At 45.3% G+C, this 23,507-nt stretch overlaps 1 protein-coding gene across 4 annotated transcripts in view; it reads right to left on the reverse strand.

Moving 5' to 3' along the window:
* Positions 1-23,507, reverse strand: part of LOC126235755 (uncharacterized) — a 304,031-nt gene that overhangs the window by 150,005 nt on the left and 130,519 nt on the right. The window lies entirely within an intron of this gene.

Here is a 23,507-nt window from a genome sequence, read left to right on the forward strand (position 1 = left end):
TCCTGCCACCTTGTGGCGCTGAAAAGAAGGAAAGACACTAGCTACTTGGCAACTCAAACATTAGCTCGTCTGTTTCCCAGCTGCTAACGTGTAACGCTCTTATCTGATACTGTTGGCTGAAGGGAGAACTGTTCTCAAAATGCTCACATTATGTGCTCCAAGAAAGCTAGAGCCAGAGCCAATTTAAGCTGGCGGTCCTACGCGTAATAGGTAAATATGGTTTATTTAAAAATCGTAGGGCAACGGCGAATTCTCGAGGGCCGTTAAATATCCGGAGTTCAATATCAGGTACTATTTTATGCTTCCTTCAACTGTGTTGACACTGAAAGCGGAACATCAGCTCACATGGAAAAGTTTTGGTAGAAACTGAACCGCAGGGTAATAAGGGAACATTCTGTAATCCTTCTGAAGAAATTTACGATACCAATACCAGGATGCCAAATGTGATAACCTAGGTTCTCCGTTAGTAGTATTAGGGAATCGAACTACTACCAACGTCTATTAAAATCACAGCGCTCCCTCCACCCTACCCACCTCTATTCTGCTCGCAGAAAATCCCAAGAAAATATCCCGTGGCAAACTTAAAATTAAATAATAACTGCCAATATTTCTGAATGACTATATTAAACACTTTCCGAAATTAATGCTAACATCAAACGCAAAAAGAGCATGTAGGATAAAGATGTAAGAAGAGAACAAGCACGAGTTCGATTGCACAATGATATGAATGCAAATTGAGCATCGGCTGTTAGACGGCACATCTCAGAATTCGGCTTCAGTAATTTAATTTATTTATTTAGCGTTTGGCTCACAGGATTATAGTTTACAAATACATAAATTAAATTATTAAAGGAGACAAGATAATAAGTAAAAGTTTATGTGAAACCTGAGCTGCTTCTGGCATGTACAGTGCTGAAATAACTTTCGGGAATGCAGCCGAGTGAAGTCTTCGACAAACACCGATATCGGTGGTCGTTTAAGACGTCACTCGGCTGCATTCCCGTATGTTATCTGAACAGTAAAAAAGTAAATACAAAGGTAATAATGAAAGCTCGAGAACTGGTAGCAGCTAAAAGACGTCCATGTAGTCATTTCCCATCATAGTTGGACATCCGAAGATTCCAGCCACCCGACTGCTGCAGGTGTTGCGTCTGCAAAGTCTTACCAGAAACTCACGAATTTTCTTATTGGGCAATCGCGCAAAATGTAGTCCAGTGTTTGTTGCGATGTTCCGCAGCTGCCCTCTATCATAGTCATAGTCGGCTCCAAGGCATGGCCAGTTCTGACACGGTTGAGGAAGCGCGGTATTTATCTTTGTTGGTTCTCTCCGGGTGGTTGAATGATCGGATCTGTTTTACCTATTTTCTCATGAGCATGGAAGGACACCCACTGATGACTTCATTCTTCTCTTGGACCATAGTTTTCTGTGGCGAGCTGGTCAATGTTCACCCACTTCGGCTGTAGATTTAGTCGGCTACACAGTGAACTGTACATTGATCATGAATTTGTGTGAAGTGTAGACAACCGCACCCTGGGCGATGTTCTGTTTACTCAAAGCGAGAAATGTTCTATACACATGGCAGCCGAATAAAATGTAATCATAGCCATAAGAATCAGAAATATACAAGGCCTACAACATTGCTTCCGCCGTCTGCCGGTAGGCGGCGACAACGGTAAGTAGCGGTCGAAAGAAACAGATCGCAGACGTCAGGCAGTCAGCTTGGACCCCGGTCAACATAACCTCATTCAAACATTAGTCGATTTGTGTCTGCATCATAAATTTGTTCTTGATTGAAAATGTCAGTTTACGAGCCTTATTCTTGTCATTTGCGGGAGGTGTTACTGTTTTGTTTCAATATGAACAAAACAGCGGCTGAGTCTCGTCGAATGCTCTCAAGTACGTATGGTAAGGACGCTATTAGTGAAAGAAAGTGTCGTGAGTGGTTTCAAAGCTTCAAGAACGGTGATTTTAACGTCGTAGTCCGGCACAGTGGTGGAAGAGAGAATGTTTTCGGAGATGCAGAATTGGAGACATTGCTGAGTGAAGACTCGCGTCAAACTCAAGAAGAATTGGCACGATTAGTGGGAGTGACACAGCAAGCTATTTCAAAACGTCTCAAGGCTATGGACATGATTCAGAAAGAACGAACTTGGGTCCCGTGTGAGCTCAAACCAAGAGACGTTCAACGGCGTTTGTGTATTTGTGGATAGTTGCTTCAGAGGCAAAAACGGAAGGGATTTCTGCATCTCATTGTGAACGGGGACGAAAAATGGGTTCATTACGATAACCCTAAACGCAAAAATTCATGGGGATATCCCGGCCATGCTTCCACGTCGACGGCCAAACCGAATATTCACGGCTCCAAGATCATGCTCTGCATTTGATGGGACCAGCTCGGCGTCGTGTACTATGAGGTGTTAAAACCAAGTGAAACAATCACAGGTGCTCGTTATCGAACGCAACTAATGCGTTGGAGCAGAGAATTAAAAGACAAACAGCCGCAATACAGCGAGAGGCACGATAAAGTGATTTTGAAGCACGACTTCGACCTCACGTTGCGAAAGAGGTCAAAACATACTTGGAAACGTTAAAACGTGAAGTCCTACCCCACCCGCCGTATTCTCAAGACACTGCTCCCTCTGACTATCACCTCTTTAGATCAATGGCGTTTGGCCTGGCTCACCAATACTTCCGATCTCATGAAGAAGTCACAAATTGGATAGATTCGTGGATCAAAAGATGAACAATTTTTTCGACGCGGGATTCGTACACTGCCACAAAGATGGGAAAAAGTAGTGGCCAGTGATGGAAAATACTTTGAATGATACATGTGTAACCAATTTGTTTCATTAAAGCCTCAAATGTTGGGGAATAAAAGGCGGAAGCAGAGTTGTCCACCTTGTACAAAACAATTTGATAAGGCCTTAGAACACCAAGTCGCTGTGACACCCGCGTACCAGTCCACCATCACCGTACCACCTCGCTCGGTGTCGTTCAACGGCACTCTCAAGGACGACAGTAGCCTTGGAAGAAAAATGTGAATGTAGTGTTGAGACCAGGCTACGAACAAACCGCCTGCGAAACACAAAGTTTAAGTCATGCGTAATAAGTAAATGTAGCATCTTTATACACTACTGGTCATTAAAATTGCTACACAACGAAGATGACGTGCTACAGACGCGAAATTTAACCGACAGGAAGAAGATGCTGTGATATGCAAATGATTAGCTTTTCAGAGCATTCACACAAGGTTGGAGCCGGTGGCGACACCTACAACGTGCTGACATGAGGAAAGTTTCCAACCGATTTCTCATACACAAACAGCAGTTGACCGGCGTTAACTGGTGAAACGTTGTTGTGATGCCTCGTGTAAGGAGGAGAAATGCTTACCATCACGTTTCCGACTTTGATAAAGGTCGGATTGTAGCCTATCGCGACTGCGGTTTATCGTATCGCGACATTGCTGCTCGCGTTGATCGAGATCCAATGACTGTTAGCAGAATATGGAATTGGTGGGTTCAGGAGGGTAATACGGTACGCCGTGCTGCATCACAACGGCCTCGTATCAGTAGTAGTCGAGATGACAGGCATCTTATCCGCATGGCTGTAACGGATCGTGCAGCCACGTCTCGATCCCTGAGTCAACAGATGGGGACATTTGCAAGGCAACAACCATCTGCACGAACAGTTCGACGACGTTTGCAGCAGCGTGGACTATCAGCTCGGAGACCATGGCTGCGGTTACCCTTGACGCTGTATCACAGACAGGAGCGCCTGCGATGGTGTACTCAACGACGAACCTGGGTGCACGAATGGCAAAACGTCATTTTTTCGGATGATTCCATGTTCTGTTTACAGCATCATGACGGTCGCATCCGTGTTTGGCGACATCGCGGTGAACGCACATTAGAAGCGTGCGGGGGGGGGGGGGGGGGGATGAGGAGGGGGGCGGGGGTGGATGGGACAGTTGTCAGGACCCTGTTTAATTTGGTCTGAATTTGTTATCACACACTCCCACAATTATGTACTACTAGCTGTCATATTACTTGTCAAGACAATTACCTTGTCCTAGAGGGTGTGGAATTTCTGGCAGAGTATATTTCTGGCTCAGAATGTAGAGTAACACTGAACGCCGCTTGTACGTATTAAGCATCATATCGAATAATATCATTATCGTTTTATGCTACAATTCAGCAGTCACCTGCAGTGAAGTAAGTTCATTTTAAGCAGAAGTTTCACAAATGAAATGTTGGGAAAACAGACACTATTCGACAATGTCATACCAGGGTCGTCCACAAAGTAAGTTCCATTTCTATTTCTATCAGCGGCAGCCCTACGATCGCAGTTCCGATCATGCGCGGCAGTAACTCTGACTCAAGGAGAACACATGTACGCCATTTTCAGATCGCTTCTGCCGACGTGTGCTTTGTAGTGCTTCTTTATAATGTCAGCCGTAATTGAAAATGCTGCCCCGTGTGACATCAGATCTGTGATTCGTTTTCTAAATGCAGAGAAAGTTAAACCAACGGAAATTCATCGGCAAATCTGCGATGTTTACGGACGAAATGTTTTGAGTGATTCAATGGTTAGAAGATGGATCAGACTGTTAAATGAAGGACGTGATCAAGTGCACGATGAAGAACGAAGTGGACGCCCGTCTGTGGTTACTGATGAATTGGTTAACACAATTGAGGAGGAGATTAAGCACAACCGTTAAGTTTACTCTCAGTGCCCTTGGTATGGAAGTGCCGCAAATCTCACGATCTCTAATTCATAAAATTGTTGCCGAAAAACTGAAATTTCGGAAACTTTGCTCACGTTGGGTACCCAAAATTCTTACTGAACAACACAAAAAACAATGGATGGGCAGTGCACTTCAGTTTTTGACACGCTACAATGAAGAAGGCGATGGTATTCTTTCTCGGATAGTCAAGGGGTATGAAACTTGGATATCGTACGACACCCCTGAAACAAAACGGCAGTCAATGGAATGGAGGCACACTTCATCCCCAACGAAGGTTAAGCCTAAGCCAATCTTGACACCTCGAGAAGTCATGTGCACCGTTTTTTGGGACAGAAAAGGCATTTTGCGGACTGATTTCTTACCACGAGGCCAAACAGTCAATGCCCATGGTTACTGCGAGACCATCAAAAAATTGCGCCGCGCAATACAGAACAAGCGCCGAGGATTACTGTAAAAGGTGTTGTTTTTCCCACGATAATGCCCGACCTCACACGGCGAATGTGACCTAACAACCCTTCCGGGAATTTCACTGGAACGCGTTTGATCATCCTCCGTACAGCCTGGACCTCGCTCCTACCGACTTTCATCTCTTCTTACACCTACAATCTGCCCTTGGTAGTCAACACTTCAACGATGATGACGAGTTGAAAGAACATGTTACCACATGGTTGAATACACAGGCAGCAACCTTCCATGAAGAAGGCATACAAAAACTTGTGCCACGCGATGACAAGTGCCTACAAAATTTCTGAAGCTATGTAGAAAAGTAGTTTAACAGTTGTAGACTTTTGTACAATAAATATTTTTTCTGTATCTGTACACGTTTGTTTTATATAACCGAACGGAACTTACTTTGTGGACGACCCTTGTATATTTACTATTTGCAAGCTACTGAGCACCGCAATAAATAAAAGACTTATATTACTCGCTTTTTTATGTGCTTTGGTTCCCCAAATTTTGGTATTCTCGAATGTTGTGCACATTGAGGGAATCAGAATGTTTTCCACAACGTGTAAGGGTCCCAACAATTTTAGGAGAAGGTTTCCGGAACTACAGAGCCACTTATTACATATTTAGTTCGTGTGTACTTCTGTGGGGCTTATACGCTGATCAGCCAGAACATTTTGACTACCTACCTAATAGCCGGTAAGTCCACCTTTGGCGCGGATAACAGCGACGCGTCGTAGCGTGGAAGGAGTGAGGCCTTCGTAGGTTGCTGGAGTTGGCACCACATCTGTACATACAAGTCACCTAATTCCCGTAACCTCTGGGGAGGAGGCGATGAGCTCTGACGCCACGTTCAGTCACATCCCAGATGTGTTGGATCTGGTTCAGACCTGACTAGTTGGGGGGCCAGCACATCAACTGTAACTCACCACCATGTTCCTTGAATCACTCCGTCACATTCCTGGCCTTGTGACGTGGCGCATTATCTTGTTCAAAAATGCCACTCCCGTCGGGAAACATGATCGTCATGGAGAGGCGTACGGGTCTGCAACTAGTGGACGATACCCCTGGGCCGTCATGGTGCCTTGCACGAGCTCCACTGGATCCATGTACGCCCGCGTGAGTGTTCCCCAGAGCATGATGGAGCCGCCGCCAGCTTCTCTCTGTCCTGCAGTAACGGTTTCAAGGAGCTGTTCCCCTGGAAGACGACGGATCCGCGCCTTCCCACTGGCATGATGACGAAGGTTTCTGGATTCAACAGCTCATGCGACACTCTGCTACTGCGCCAACGTGGTGTGCCGACGGTCACGTGCCCATTTCAGTCATAGTTGACGGTGTCGTCGTGTTAACATTGGCACATGCATGGGTCATCGACTGTGGAGGGCGATCGTTAGGAGTGTTCGGTGCACTGTGTGTTCAGACACACTTGCGCTCTGCCCAGTATTAAAGTCTCATGTTAGTTCCACCACAGTTCACCGCCTGCCCTGTTTTACCAGTCTGCCCAGATTACGAGGTCCGACGTCTGTAACGATGGGAGGCCGCCCAACCCACGACATCTGGATGCGGTCTCACGTTGGTTACGTCACATGTTCAGGACAGTCACCACAGCACTCCTCTAACACCCGAAAAGTCAAGCAGTTTCCGAAATATCCGTGCCGAGTCTCCGGGCCATCACAATCTGCCCTCGGTCAAACTCAGATCACACGCCTTCCCCATTGTACATACGGACAGCGCGATCACTGATGCACTGTGCGTGAGTCTGACTAGCAGTCATTCCTCGCGCGGTGACGCTGCTATTGCCCGGACGGGTTTATATCGATAGTAGGTCGCTGGTCATAATGTTCAGGCTGCTCAGTGTATAGCCCACCAATACTGAATAAGATTCTGTATCCGTAATCTACAAGTAATTTCTTTCACACACAGATGTACGATCGAATACGGCAAGATGAAAACATCGTTCAATATGGAATTGCAGGGCTGAGTACTCTGCAATCCAATGGCAAGTCTGCAAGACACAAGCGTCAAACCGATAAGATTACAGCAGTCTAATACGTACATATGCTGGATCCGAATTACAGTTTACACAACCAGTACAAAAAAAACACCGCGATCGATAAATATTTCTTCAATTTCATTCATGCCAGTCAATGTGAGGAAACTAATTCAATACAGCCATTAACATCATAAATCGTGAATTTTCATAAACATTCAGACAAGTTTTATAGTTGATTTTCTGCTTCTTCTCTTTTGATGATTATTAATAAAAGGCAATTGTGGGCTGATTAGTCCTGTCGACTTTGAACCAGACTTTTTGATTCGACCTGACTTTTCTATTTAAAACTATTAATTGTGGATAGAAAGTCTTGAATAAATATTCTCATGCTTTATGATTACAGTGTTGAGCATTTATTAGAACAACACGCAAGTGTTACAGACGAGCTTCAGGAACTCAAATGGGAATACCTGGAAGGAAGGACATTCCTCTCGAGTAACACTACTGGGAAAGGGTTGGGTTGTTTTGGGGAAGGAGACCAAACAGCGAGGTCATCGGTCTTATCGGATTAGAGAAGGAAGTCGGCCGTGCCCTTTCAGAGGAACCATTCCGGCATTTGCCTGGAATGATTTAGGGAAATCACGCAAAACCTAAATCAGGATGGCCGGACGCGGGATTGAACCGTCGTCCTCCCGAATGAGAGTCCAGTGTCTAACCACTACTGGGAAAAATTTAGAGACGCAGCATATGAAGCTGACTACAGAACTATACTACTGCCGCCAACGTACATTGCGCGTAAAGACCAAGAAGATAAGATACGAGAAATTAGGGCTCGTACGGTGACATACAGACAGTCGTTTCTCGCTCGCTTTATCTGTAGTGTAACAGGAAAGGAAATGACTAGTCGAGGTACGGGGTACCCTCCGCCACGCACCGTATGGTGGACTGCGGATTATCTACGTTGATGTGAATGTTACTGTGGATGAGTGTTTGATTGAGTCGTGTGCAGATATAACTTCAGATCAAGTTCGAAATCATTACTGGTTAATAGGTATATAATAAAAGGATGCAAGTATATACTCATGAAACCTTGTTTACCTAAAAATACACTCCTGGAAATGGAAAAAAGAACACATTGACACCGGTGTGTCAGACCCACCATACTTGCTCTGGACACTGCGAGAGGGCTGTACAAGCAATGATCACACGCACGGCACAGCGGACACACCAGGAACCGCGGTGTTGGCCGTCGAATGGCGCTAGCTGCGCAGCATTTGTGCACCGCCGCCGTCAGTGTCAGCCAGTTTGCCGTGGCATACGGAGCTCCATCGCAGTCTTTAACACTGGTAGCATGCCGCGACAGCGTGGACGTGAACCGTATGTGCAGTTGACGGACTTTGAGCGAGGGCGTATAGTGGGCATGCGGGAGGCCGGGTGGACGTACCGCCGAATTGCTCAACACGTGGGGCGTGAGGTCTCCACAGTACATCGATGTTGTCGCCAGTGGTCGGCGGAAGGTGCACGTGCCCGTCGACCTGGGACCGGACCGCAGCGACGCACGGATGCACGCCAAGACCGTAGGATCCTATGCAGTGCCGTAGGGGACCGCACCGCCACTTCCCAGCAAATTAGGGACACTGTTGCTCCTGGGGTATCGGCGAGGACCATTCGCAACCGTCTCCATGAAGCTGGGCTACGGTCCCGCACACCGTTAGGCCGTCTTCCGCTCACGCCCCAACATCGTGCAGCCCGCCTCCAGTGGTGTCGCGACAGGCGTGAATGGAGGGACGAATGGAGACGTGTCGTCTTCAGCGATGAGAGTCGCTTCTGCCTTGGTGCCAATGATGGTCGTATGCGTGTTTGGCGCCGTGCAGGTGAGCGCCACAATCAGGACTGCATACGACCGAGGCACACAGGGCCAACACCCGGCATCATGGTGTGGGGAGCGATCTCCTACACTGGCCGTACACCACTGGTGATCGTCGAGGGGACACTGAATAGTGCACGGTACATCCAAACCGTCATCGAACCCATCGTTCTACCATTCCTAGACCGGCAAGGGAACTTGCTGTTCCAACAGGACAATGCACGTCTGCATGTATCCCGTGCCACCCAACGTGCTCTAGAAGGTGTAAGTCAACTACCCTGGCCAGCAAGATCTCCGGATATGTCCCCCATTGAGCATGTTTGGGACTGGATGAAGCGTCGTCTCACGCGGTCTGCACGTCCAGCACGAACGCTGGTCCAACTGAGGCGCCAGGTGGAAATGGCATGGCAAGCCGTTCCACAGGACTACATCCAGCATCTCTACGATCGTCTCCATGGGAGAATAGCAGCCTGCATTGCTGCGAAAGGTGGATATACACTGTACTAGTGCCGACATTGTGCATGCTCTGTTGCGTGTGTCTATGTGCCTGTGGTTCTGTCAGTGTGATCATGTGATGTATCTGACCCCAGGAATGTGTCAATAAAGTTTCCCCTTCCTGGGACAATGAATTCACGGTGTTCTTATTTCAATTTCCGGGAGTGTATTTTGTGGCTGTCACTCCAGTGAGACGTAAGATTTCTATTTCACCTGTTTCCTGGCGGTGACACATCGTTATTTTCATCAAGATAGTTATATATAAGTCGGCATTTTTGGCGTCTTACTTTCTCTACTGGATAACTCTGTTAACCCCTGTGCATGATTACAGCGTGAATGAAATTGTTATCCATTATTTTAGTGATTGTGACGCACATCCGTAACGAAATGTTTACTACTTAATATTATTTTACTGTAGGATTCGAATGAGTATCTAGTCGTTTGTAAACATATGACAAAACTGTTGATTCCTTAACATTAATGTTGTTCTTTCTGTCATACTTCTAGTGATTGAAACAAGTGCGAGTGTTAATTTTTATTGCGCCATGTTAACTGGCTATCATCTATATCTTGGTCCCATTAACTGACATACGGCCGGGAATGTGGTGTGCTGACCACATGCCCCTCCACATCAGCATCCAATGGCGCCTGTGGGCTAAGCATGACACGGCGGCCGGTCGGTACCCTTCATGGTCTGTTCGGACGAAGTTAAGTTTAGTTTTTTTATCATCTATATGTTGATCCAACCAGACTCTTGATTTTGGCACTAACATTATAGGGCAATTGTGTTAATTTAGCAAGTGCCGTTTGTTACGTTCATATTTATTTCGGCACTCTTTGGCAGCTAATAAACACTTCTGGAGTCTTTAGACGCTCCAAGTGATTAAAATCCCACTAAGATTAAAAATGTCGAACACTGCTGAAAAAGAGAGAAGCAAGTGATAGCAACTAAAAGACAAGCAAGAAAATACAATACAGATTCGTGAAAACACATACTAAATCATGAAGAACTTCATACAGGCAGTATGGGGTCATGTGAATACGAAACATACCAAAACGTAACTGAGAGCACAAAGCATGACATAACGCCGAAGATAACAAAGTGGCCACTATGTGACGTCAGTGGTATCATATCTTAGACTGAACGCGTAATAAAAATATAATTTAAAATACATGGACAACGTAAGGAATGGTGCTACCCGTCCTGAACCGCAACAACACAAATAAAATGCAAAAATATATAAAAAATGACATTTCTCATATATGTTCCTAAACCAATACAGTATATGTAAAACTGCAAAACTGAAAGCAGGTGTGTGTGTAGGGAGGGGGGGGGGGGCGGCATCAGTAAAAGAGGATAAATTTATTTTATTACAGAGGTGATAACAACAAAGTATAAAACTATTTGAGAAACAAAATTATGTTCCACATAAAATGGTATAGTTCTACTAAGACTAAATGTGACATCATCAAAATTACATGGAAATGACATTGTACCTTTGGTGATGGGTGACGGTTGTCTTAGGTAAGTTTTATTGTTGGTCCTCACGCTTTGCTGAAGTTTGGCATTTATTAATTATGCGTAACCAATAACTTTTACATTTTTATACTATTTTGTGTGTTCCTGTCTTATCATATTTTGTAATATGTTTGTCTGTTTCGTCAGGTACTTTATGGCACAACGTCGCCATTACTGACACTTCTGCTCATATACAATGTTTTTTAGTTTCTCCTGCTATTAAGTTACATTGTTCTTTATTCGGCGGCTATCGCCCTTGGCGTGTCTTTCCTACCCTTTTGCTAAATATAATATACTAACTTGTCTACGTACTTCCTACCACGACACACTAGAGACTAGACGATCAGTAGATTAACTTGAGCCCATGTTCCTTGAACGTTTACTTACATTACAATTAAAAATAATGTTGTTGTATTTGTTTGTAAGCATGATACATGAACCTAAAGAAAGCTGTCAAACATTCAATGTCATTTCCATGTAATTTTGATGATGTCACATTGTAGTCCTATTAGACGTATTGGATTTTATACACTACACAATTTTGTTTTCCAAATTAGTTTTACACTTTTTTACTTTGTCGTTATCACCTCCGTAATAAAATAAATTTATCCTTCTTCATTGATGTCTCGCCCCCCCCCCCCTTACACACACACACACACACACACACACACACACACACACACACACACACACACACACACACACACACACACCTACTTTCAGTTACATGTACTGTATTGGCTTAGAAACATTATATGAGAAATGTCGTTTTTGGTATGTTTTTATATTTTAATTGTGTTTCGGCGGTTCAGCGAAGTGCACCATTGCTTACGTCTTCCCTGTATTTTCAGTTATACTTTTCTATGCGCTCAGTCTAAGATATGACACCACTAGCGCCACGAATTTTCGGCGTAATGTCATGCCTTGTGAACTCAGTTACGCTTCGGTATGTGTCATATTCACATGACCCCATACTACCTGTATGAAGTTGTTCTTCATGATTTGGTATGTATTTTCACCAATCGTATTGTATTGTATTTTCTTTCTTGTCTTTTAGTCGTTATCACTGTGCCTTTTCCAGGTACTCTGATGATGAGTGTACTCGAAACGCACCAGTAAAGCAGTTGCGTTGCATCTGCTGAATATCAAATATTCATTCAGTGTCCATTTCAGCTCTGTTCAACATTTTAAGTCTCATAAAGTGGGCGCGTACCTCTTCTGCAGCTACATATCACACCTTAAAAATCTCACAGGTCGACGCTGCGAAAGTAAGGCATAAATACTGCCATGATTGGCAATATATTGAACATCAGTGACGTCGCAGCAGGCAGCATGGCTATACATGGTGTCTCTTTCTGCACAATTGCAGGCGAAATTTCCTCTTCCATTTTTTCGTTTGGCCAACAGTTTAGTCAATAACTAACGCCAAAGATTTTTGTATATTGGAACAAACATCGGATACAGGGTGTAGTTGGAGCAGGCAGTAGCGCGTCAGAACAAGCAATCGCGTGGGAGTCTCTGTGGTTCGTGTTGACAATACACGCCGGACGTGTAAACAGAAACGTATGCTATTACTACATTCGCTCGGAGTCATTGGCCAACTTGCGTTGCCAGCCAAGCTCAGAGGAAGTGCAGTGTTTTCAGAGTTAGGACCGTCTTTCGCTTGGTCCACTTCAGAAACCTGGATTCTAAGTGCTTCGTTTAGATGAGCCGGCTCCATGAAATATCTATAAGTGCTCTTTTTTACGTATAAATTAGTTAGTTTTCTGGTCTTCCGACTTGTAGTTTTGCTCTCCCGACTTGTCGCTACAGAAAGGTAGCGATAGGATTTGGGCGAGGAAAGATCAAAAAGTCAACCCGTATACGGATGAAGCCATCGTCGACACTCCAGCCGCCACTTGAAAATGGTGGAGAACAATTCCGCCGAAAGCTCTTGAGATTTTAACCATTTGACGCGGTTAGAAGACTGAGAAAATTTTATAAATTCAGATACGGGCGAACATGCATTTTTTCATTGAAGATGACGTGTGGTAACGAGTAACGGAGATTTTTCGCATGGAGAGCGGTGCTCATTAGAAGACTAAGTAAGGAAATTTCAGCTGCAGTTTCAAATTCCGCGTCGTTCGCTGTATGTTTCTCCGCATTATTACTGTTTTTGTGATTTTCTTTAATTTATGTTAGCAAGTGTGTAGTTAAGAACTGCATTATGTATACAGCACACAGCTGTAAAACTTATTTTACTTTATCCTATAGATTTTGGTCAATCTAAGAGTATCAATGGGTCATCTGTATAAAAGGAGAGAAAAAAGTCATATGAATACAATGATTACAGCTAGTGCCTCTTAAAAGATTCATACTCACATTATACATCTATTATGCGGAGACTGCCATGTAAGTATGTAACTGATATATAAGGGGCAGTCAAGTGAATACGAGACGGATGGAAAAAGTAAGTAAACTGTTTGTTATTTCATAAGTTATCGCCATAACGATTAGTACATTTAAGTAATGGCCATAACTATTAGTACATTCATCCCACTGCGATATAACATGGTCAGTGCACTCATGGAAAAATGTATGCAGTCGCCTATGGAACCACGATTGTACACAGGCGCACCTCTTCGTTCGACGCAGATCGACAGCCACGAATGGCTTTTTTTTTTTTTTTTTTTTTTTTTTTTTTTTTTTTTTTTTTTTAGGACTCCAGGAAAATGGGAATCGCACGGTGAGAGATCGGGATCGTATGGAAGATCTGTAAGCACTTCCCAGCGAAATTCATGCAGTGTAGTCGAAACAATCTTGGCAACATGTGGGCGAACATTATCCTTGAACAGAATGACCCCTCCCTCAACATTTCTGGGTGTTGCTCATATCCGGCATCCTGGTGCGCCCGTTAGCTCGCCCACACGCAGGCTTACGTTGTAGGCAACCCGTCAAGCAATCTTCTACATCTACATCCATACTCCGCAAGCCACCTGATGGTGTGTGGCGGAGGGTACCCTGAGTACCTCTATCGGTTCTCCCTTCTATTCCAGTCTCGTATTGTTCGCGGAAAGAAGGATTGTCGGTATGCCTCTGAGTGGGCTCTAATCTCTCTGATTTTATCCTCATGGTCTCTTCGCGAGATATACGTAGGAGGGAGCAATATACTGCTTGACTCTTCGGTGAAGGTATGTTCTCGAAACTTTAACAAAAGCCCGTACCGAGCTACTGAGCGTCTCTCCTGCAGAGTCTTCCACTGGAGTTTATCATCTCCGTAGCGCTTTCGCGATTACTAAATGATCCTGTAACGAAGCGCGCTGCTCTTCGTTGGATCTTCTCTATCTCTTCTATCAACCCTATCTGGTACGGATCCCACACTGCTGAGAAGTATTCAAGCAGTGGGCGAACAAGCGTACTGTAACCTACTTCCTTTGTTTTCGGATTGCATTTCCTTAGGATTCTTCCAATGAATCTCAGTCTGGCATCTGCTTTACCGACGATCAACTTTATATGATCATTGCATTTTAAATCACTCCTAATGCGTACTCCCAGATAATTTATGGAATTAACTGCTTCTAGTTGCTGACCTGCTATTTTGTAGCTAAATGATAAGGGATCTATCTTTCTGTGTGTTCGCAGCACATTACACTTGTCTACATTGAGATTCAATTGCCATTCCCTGCACCATGCGTCAATTCGCTGCAGATCCTCCTGCATTTCAGTACAATTTTCCATTGTTACAACCTCTCGATACACCACAGCATCATCTGCAAAAAGCCTCAGTGAACTTCCGATGTCATCCACCAGGTCATTTATGTTTATTGTGAATAGCAACGGTCCTATGACACTCCCTTGCGGCACACCTGAAATCACTCTTACTTCGGAAGACTTCTCTCCATTGAGAATGACATGCTGCGTTCTGTTATCTAGGAACTCCTCAATCCAATCACACAATTGGTCTGATAGTCCATATGCTCTTACTTTGTTCATTAAACGACTGTGGAGAACTGTATCGAACGCCTTGCGGAAGTCAAGAAACACGGCATCTACCTGGGAACCCGTGTCTATGGGCCTCTGAGTCTCGTGGACGCGAATAGCGCGAGCTGGGTTTCACACGACCGTCTTTTTCGAAACCCATGCTGATTCCTACAGAGTAGATTTCTAGTCTGCAGAAAAGTCATTATACTCGAACATAATACGTGTTCCAAAACTCTACAACTGATCGACGTTAGAGATATAGGTCTATAGTTCTGTACATTTGTTCGACGTCCCTTCTTGAAAACGGGGATGACCTGTGCCCTTTTCCAATCCTTTGGAACGCTACTGTCTTCTAGAAACGTACGGCACACCGCTGCAAGAAAGGGGGCAAGTTCCTTCGCGTACTCTGTGTAAAGTCGAACTGGTATCCCATCAGGTCCAGCGGCCTTTCCTCTTTTGAGCGATTTTAATGGTTTCTCTATCCCTGTGTCGTCTATTTCGATATCTACCATTTTGTCATCTGTGCGACAATCTAGAGAAGGAACTACAGTGCAGTCTTCCTCTGTGAAACATCTTCCAAGACATTTAGTATTTCGGCCTTTAGTCTGTCATCCTCTGTTTCAGTACCATTTTGGTCACAGAGTGTCTGGACATTTTGTTTTGATCCACCTACCGCTTTGACATAAGACCAAAATTTCTTAGGATTTTCTGCCAAGTTAGTACATAGAACTTTACTCTCGAATTCATTGAACGCCTCTCGCATAGCCCTCCTCACACTACATTTCGCTTCGCGTAATTTTTGTTTGTCTGCAAGGCTTTGGCTATGTTTATGTTTGCTGTGAAGTTCCCTTTGCTTCCGCAGCAGTTTTCTAATTCGGTTGTTGTACCACGGTGGCTCTTTTCCATCTCTTACGATCTTGCTTGGCACATACTCATCTAACGCATATTGTACGATGGTTTTGAATTTTGTCCACTGATCCTCAACACTATCTGTACTTGAGGCAAAACTTTTGTGTTGAGCCGTCAGGTACTCTGTAATCTGCAATTTTGTTACTTTTGCTAAACAGAAAAACCTTCCTACCTTTTTTAATATTTCTATTTACGGCTGAAATCATCGATGCCGTAACCGCTTTATGATCGCTGATTCCCTGTCCTGCGTTAACTGTTTCACATAGTTCGGGTCTGTTTGTCACCAGAAGGTCTAATATGTTATCGCCACGAGTCGGTTCATGCACTACATGACTACAGTGCGTGTTCTGCAGGGTGCATGCCTGACGACAGGCATCATAGAATTTATTAATGCTTTCGCACTTCATGGTGAAAGCAGCTATAGCGACGACGCCTCGAAATAACCGGTAGACCTTTTCCCTTTGTTGGGAAGAACAATTCTTACTTGTTGAACAAGATTGGTTGCCTCAGTGTCTAGTATGCCACAGCATGCTTATTCTACACGCATGCTCATAAATTAAGGATAACGCTGATACACGGTGAAACAACGCTCTGGTGGGATGTTTGCGGGTTTAAATCACCTTGGGGTACGACCATGTGGAGCATTTGACCTGCGGTCGTCGCACGGTGGCGCTGGCAGCAGTCCACAAACGCAGAGGTGTGTTGGTGCATATCAGAGCACGGTGCAGCGAGTAAGTGTGCAGACGTTTTCAGAGGTACTAATGGTGACTGTGTGTTGAAAATGGCTCAAAGAACACATATTGATGACGTAATGATGGGTAGAATACTCGGGCGACTGGAGGATGGTCAAACACAGCAGGTCGTAGCACCGGCGCTCCGTGCGCCACAAAGTGTGATCTCAAGATTATGGCAACGATTCCAGCAGACAGGAAACGTGTCCAGGTGCTACAGTGTGGGACGTCCATAGTGTACAACACCACAATAAGACCGATATCTCACCATCAGTGCCCGCAGACGCCCACGGAGTATTGCAGGTAGCCTTGCTCGGGACCTTACCGCAGCCACTGGAACAGTTGTCTCCAGACACACAGTCTCCAGACGACTGAACAGACATGGTTTATTCGCTCGGAGACCTGCAAACTGCATTCCACTGACCCTGCTCATTGGAGAGCCCGTAAAGCCTTGTGTGAAAAACACAGTACATGGTCATCGGAACAGTGGCCCCAGGTTATGTTGACGGACAAGTCCAGGTGTAGTCTGAACAGTAATTCTCACAGAGTTTTCATCTGGCGTGAACCAGGAACCAGATACCAACCCCTTAATGTCCTTGAAAGGGACCTGTATGGAGGTCGTGGTTTGATAGTGTGGGGTGGGATTATGATTGTTGCACGTATACCCCTGCATGTCTTTGACAGAGGAACTGTAACAGGTCAGGTGTATCGGGACGTCATTTTGCACCAGTATATCCGCCTTTTCAGGGGTGCAGTGGGTCCCACCTTCCTCCTGATGGATGATAACGCAAGGCCCCACCGAGCTGCCACCGTGGAGGAGTACCTTGAAGCAGAAGATATCAGGTGAATGGAGTGGCCTGCCTGTTTTCCAGACCTAAACCCCATCGAGCACGTCTGGGATGCTCTCGGTCGACGTATCGCTGCACGTCTTCAAACCCCTAGGACACTTCAGGGGCTCCGACAGGCACTGGTGTAAGAATGGGAGGCTATACCCCAACAGCTGATCGACCACCTGATCCAGAGTATGCCAATCCGTTTTGCGGCCTCTGTACGTGTGCATGGTGATCATATCCCATATTGATGTCGGGGTACATGCGCAGGAAACAGTAGCGTTTTGTAGCACATGGGTTTCGGGACGGGTTTCTCAATTTATCACCAATACTGTGGACTTACAGATCTGTGGAGTGTGTGTTCCCTATGTGTTTATGCTATTAGCGCCAGTTTCATGTAGTGCCACGTTGTGTGGCACCACAGTCTGCAATTATCCTTAATTTATGAGCATCAGCGTACTACAATGATGAAGTCCAATAACCAGCGACACTACGTGTCCCTTCAGGCCACGCAGGTTGATGAGGTTGACGGCGATGTTAGAAAGCAACTTGTTGCCACGCTGCGGGGCGAAGTACAGCAACAGCTAATTTTGAGGCAGAAAAAAGTCATAACGTAAGCTTTATGCGTGTTTTCATGTACGTCAATTTTTACGTAAGTCTCATGCAATTAATTTTAGATAGGTGACGAGGAGCAGCATTCAAAATGATGCAGCATTACAAGCAAGCCACAAAGTTGCACACATCCAAATAAGTGGCGAGCCGTTTTCAATTGGGGCCCCTGTTCAAATCTTGTTTGCTGGCCGTCGCAGAGTGCTTAATGTCAGGAGACGTAAGTAAATTTGAGGAGATAGCCTCTCCAAGCAACCCCTTTCTCGTCGGATCCAAGACATGGCTGGGATCTCGAAAACCAACTGAAGGAGAAAGGTCAGACTTTCGTTGCTTACTCATTAGCACTTGATGAATCCACCAATGTAACAGACTATCCACAGCTTACATTATTTGTGCGAGGTGATTCCGTACCACAGGTTTAGGGGAACTGTTAGATGTTATACCTATGGATTACACAACCACAGGTCGCGATATATTGGAGGTGGTATGTCAATCCGTTGAAAATGCGTGTTTGTCATGGGACAGGTGGAGCTCCACAGATGATTGGGAGTCAGCAAGGTTTTGTGTCTCATATGAAAGAAAAAAAATCAAGATCGAATTTGCGAAATACTTATCAAACGTACACTGTTTTATCCATCGGGAGACCCGTTTCGCAGAAAGAGTGCGATATGAAGGTCGTGGTACAATGTGTGAATTTTGAAAGGCGCTATGGCGCCAGTCATCGCCAGTTGAAGGGATTTTTGCAAGACCTCGAAGCAGCGTACTATGACATATCGTACCATTGTGCGGGACGATGGCTTAGCAGAGACAAGGTTCTCAATGTATTTTTTGCTATTCGGAAGAAAATTCCCGTATGTATGGAAACGAAAGGAGAGATGCGGTTAGCAGTCAGTGACGACAAATGGGTTGCAGAGTTTGCTCTTCTCACTGATATCACGGGACAGTTGAATCCCTTAAATTTGTCACTACAAGGAAAGGATCTGGTTATACCTAGCATGCATGGCAAAATAACTGCATTCACAGACTACGTCTTTTCGAAAGGCAGCTCGCTACGTGAAATCTAACGTTTTTCAAAAGCCTTTCATCGTTACTATTACATCCAGACTCGTATTTCGCGGCTTATCAACAGAATGTTGTGCAACTCCATCAGTCAGTCACGGCCAGGTTTAAAGACAAACGTAAACTTGAAAATGAATCCAAATTATTTAGCACGCCGTCTACCGATGACGCGCTTTCGGAAATGCAGTCACTGATTTGCAAAACTCCACTCCCCTGAAGCACGGATACATCATCACAACCAGTTTGTTAAGAATGTGTCACGATCTTGATTCAGGAGAGTTTCCAAAGCTGCACAGAAATGAAGATAACATTATTTCTATGTTTCGCTTTACACATTGTTGTGAACAAATGTTTCCCGTTATGAACTGGATAAAAACTGCAGAAAGGTCCCACTTTCACGACCCAACACTGAAGAGCGTCCTGAGTCTTGCAACAGAAGTGTAATAAATATTACTATTTTTCACTTAGACTGAATTTTTCTGTTAACATATTTCGCTGCAGTGCTTTACTTGGTCCTAGTCTCCCCATAACCGGTTTTATTATACGTACGTTGGCACTTAAACAGTGGCAACACTGCTGTGGAGACACTATACAATGGAAGCTACTATTGTCGCTGACAGCACACGTTGTTGACTTACCTACCTCACCTGCGAACAAATGGACTCGCCCGTCCCACGTCACCGGCGTGCGCACAAAATGATTCAAATGGCTCTGAGCAAAAAAATGGTTCAAATGGATCTGAGCACTATGGGACTTAACATCTGAGGTCTTCAGTCCCCTAGAACTTAGTACCACTTAAACCTAACTAACCTAAGAACATCACACACATCCAGGCCCAAGGCAGGATTCGAACCTGCGTCCGTAGCAGTCGCGCGGTTCCGGACTGAAGCGCCTAGAGCTGCTCGGCCACCGCGGCCGGCGGCGTGCGCGCAGTCCAGGGAAACACAGTCACTTGTGAGCGAGCGGTCTAACGAAACGGTTTCACTGTGTTTTCGAAATAGGAACAACGGAGCTGGATCAAGATTGAATGTGCCAGAGGTCGTACAGCACGATAGCGTCATCAAGGTCTTCAAGAGGCGTGCGGGGAACCGGCATTGCCGTACTGTGGCAGACATGCATCGGGCAGGTCGTCCTAGCGTCTCTGAAGAAGTAGTGCATGCTGTTGCCGCGTTAGTGGACAGCGAAAGTTATGGTGATTCTCGTGTACGACTGTGGTGGTGTTATCCTAACGTATTACGTTCCTCCACGGCAGACCGCCAAAGCTCAGTATTGCTGTTCGTTTTTGGAGCATCACCTGCGACCAGCTTTGCGAAAGAACGGCGACACTTTCTGCGCAACCCACCCATCATTTTGCACGACAATGCGCTGGCGCATACAGCGCAAGCTGTGGCTGCTATTTCGGTCGATGGGACTGGGAAGTGCTGTACCATCCACCATACTCCCCGGACTTAAGTCGTCGTGACTTTGATCTGATTCCGAAGACAAAGGAATCACTTCGTGGCATTCGCTTCAGAACTGTTCCAGAGATTCGACAAGCAGTAGACCGCTCCATTCGCACCATCAACAGAGCAGGCTCTGCTAATGGTATACTACGCCTTCCAATTCGCTGGCAACGGGTTATACGCAACGCTGGTGACTGCTTTAAAGGACAGTAACAGGTGCAAACATATAACTCTTTTGTATTGGTTGTGAATAAGTAGTTGTCACTATTTAAGTTCCAACCCTTGCACACAATGTTGACCAACACAAGCGTCCCGTTTTCCCATCTCTGTAAACGTGCACAGTTTGTGCACCCAGCCTCCCGCCGGGGGACACGCCCAATGAAACAGCCTGGATTATATAGTTATATAACACTCTGTGCATAATACATGTGTAAGGTATATATGAATAATCTTTTAAGAAGCAATAGCTGTAGTCATTGGCGACCCCTTCGTGGGACCAGTCATCCTTCCACAACGTCTCACAGGCCAGTCGTGTCTGCACTTCCTACAGGTGTGACCCCGTCACTCATGCTGGACGACGGGTCTTTGTTGGTATGAAGAGTAAAGAGGCAACTACATGATGATACTCAAGCTAACTGCCCACTGGAGTGAGGACCTAGTACAGACAGAACATACCCACTTGTCTGGTGTCTTCTCATTTGTCTTTTACATCACTGAAACCTACACTGTCAAAGATCTTTTCTCACCACCTTGAGATGGAGGGTAGCTCCCTTGAATCGCATTTATGGCTATATAGTATCATTCAGCTGTCTCTACCCATAGGTTTTATGCACCCCGCAACACCTACAGAAACCACACGTGATACAACCCACTACGCCCTCAAAAACCGCACATGAGCTTTTCATATTCTCTCGCTCACTTCCAGAAAACTAGGCTATTACTCCTAGAGAACATATAAACAGAACGTTTTTGTAGTAAATTTAATGTAGTTAGAGTTTGTATTGGGTTGCATTTTTCGCAGGCCGCCACAGCTGCCGAGTTATTCAAGAAAAACGCCTCAACCGAAAACGTACCCCAGAACAAATTTTGTTGTTGTTGTTGTGGTCTTCAGTCCTGAGACTGGTTTGATGCAGCTTTCCATGCTACTCTATCCTGTGCAAGCTTCTTCATCTCCCAGTGCTTACTGCAACCTACATTCTTCTGAATCTGCTTAGTGTATTCATCTCTCGGTCTCCCTCTACGATTCTTACCCTCCACGCTGCCTTCCAATACTAAATTGGTGATACCTTGATGCCTTAGAATATGCCCTACCTACCGATCCCTTCTTCTAGTCACGTTGTGCCACAAACTCCTCTTCTCCCCAATTCTATTCAATAGCTCCTCATTAGTTATGTGATCTACGCATCTAATCTTCAGCATTCTTCTGTAGCACCACATTTCGAAAGCTTCTATTCTCTTCTTGTCTAAACTATTTATCGTCCATGTTTCACTTCCATACTTCGCTACACCTCATACAAATACTTTCAGAAACAACATCCTGACACTTAAATCTATAATCGATGTTAAAAAATTTCTCTTCTTGAGAAACGCTTTCCTTGCCATTCTCAGTCTACATTTTATATCCTCTCTACTTCGACCATTATCAGTTATTTTGCTCCCGAAATAGCAAAACTCATTTACTACTTTAAGCGTCTCATTTCCTAATCTAACTCCCGCAGCATCACCCGATTTAATTCGACTACATTCCATTATCCTCGTTTTGCTTTTGCTGATGTTCATCTTATATCCTTCTTGCGCTATTCATTATTTCCCGTAGGACTAATAGTTTCACCAAAGCAGCGAGAGAATATAAAAATCTTGCACATGATATTTGAAGGCGTTGCGTGTTGCATAAAACCCATGGGTACAGGCACCTGAATCACCCTGCACGTGCATATGACCATGGCTTCCCCGGCGTATATGCTGTTTTAAAGGTTCTTGGGTGTCCCGCCGGATACGATCGGCGAATGCCCAAGATATTTCGGCGGAATAACCGTCCCGACATCATCCAGTGTCCGCTCTCTACCGCTAGCATTTAAATACTAGCGGCAGGCCACTGCATCAGCACTACCTGATGATGGCGGAACGGTTATTCGCCGAAATATCTTGGGCATTCGACGATCGTACCCGGCGGGACACCCAAAAATCTTTCAAACACCATTTTTACTCCTTACCCTCTCAGGGACCGTTCTTACAGTTCCTCCTCTAGTAAAACCACTCTGTATAATTCAGTACTGAACACTCACTGTAGTTTTACGACACCGCCTACGCGAAATACACTCCTGGAAATTGAAATAAGAACACCGTGAATTCATTGTCCCAGGAAGGGGAAACTTTATTGACACATTCCTGGGGTCAGATACATCACATGATCACACTGACAGAACCACAGGCACATAGACACAGGCAACAGAGCATGCACAATGTCGGCACTAGTACAGTGTATATCCACCTTTCGCAGCAATGCAGGCTGCTATTCTCCCATGGAGACGATCGTAGAGATGCTGGATGTAGTCCTGTGGAACGGCTTGCCATGCCATTTCCACCTGGCGCCTCAGTTGGACCAGCGTTCGTGCTGGACGTGCAGACCGCGTGAGACGACGCTTCATCCAGTCCCAAACATGCTCAATGGGGGACAGATCCGGAGATCTTGCTGGCCAGGGTAGTTGACTTACACCTTCTAGAGCACGTTGGGTGGCACGGGATACATGCGGACGTGCATTGTCCTGTTGGAACAGCAAGTTCCCTTGCCGGTCTAGGAATGGTCGAACGATGGGTTCGATGACGGTTTGGATGTACCGTGCACTATTCAGTGTCCCCTCGACGATCACCAGTGGTGTACGGCCAGTGTAGGAGATCGCT

This window comes from Schistocerca nitens, chromosome 2 (genome assembly GCF_023898315.1).
Source record: "Schistocerca nitens isolate TAMUIC-IGC-003100 chromosome 2, iqSchNite1.1, whole genome shotgun sequence".
In the NCBI taxonomy this organism is placed as follows: domain Eukaryota; kingdom Metazoa; phylum Arthropoda; class Insecta; order Orthoptera; family Acrididae; genus Schistocerca; species Schistocerca nitens.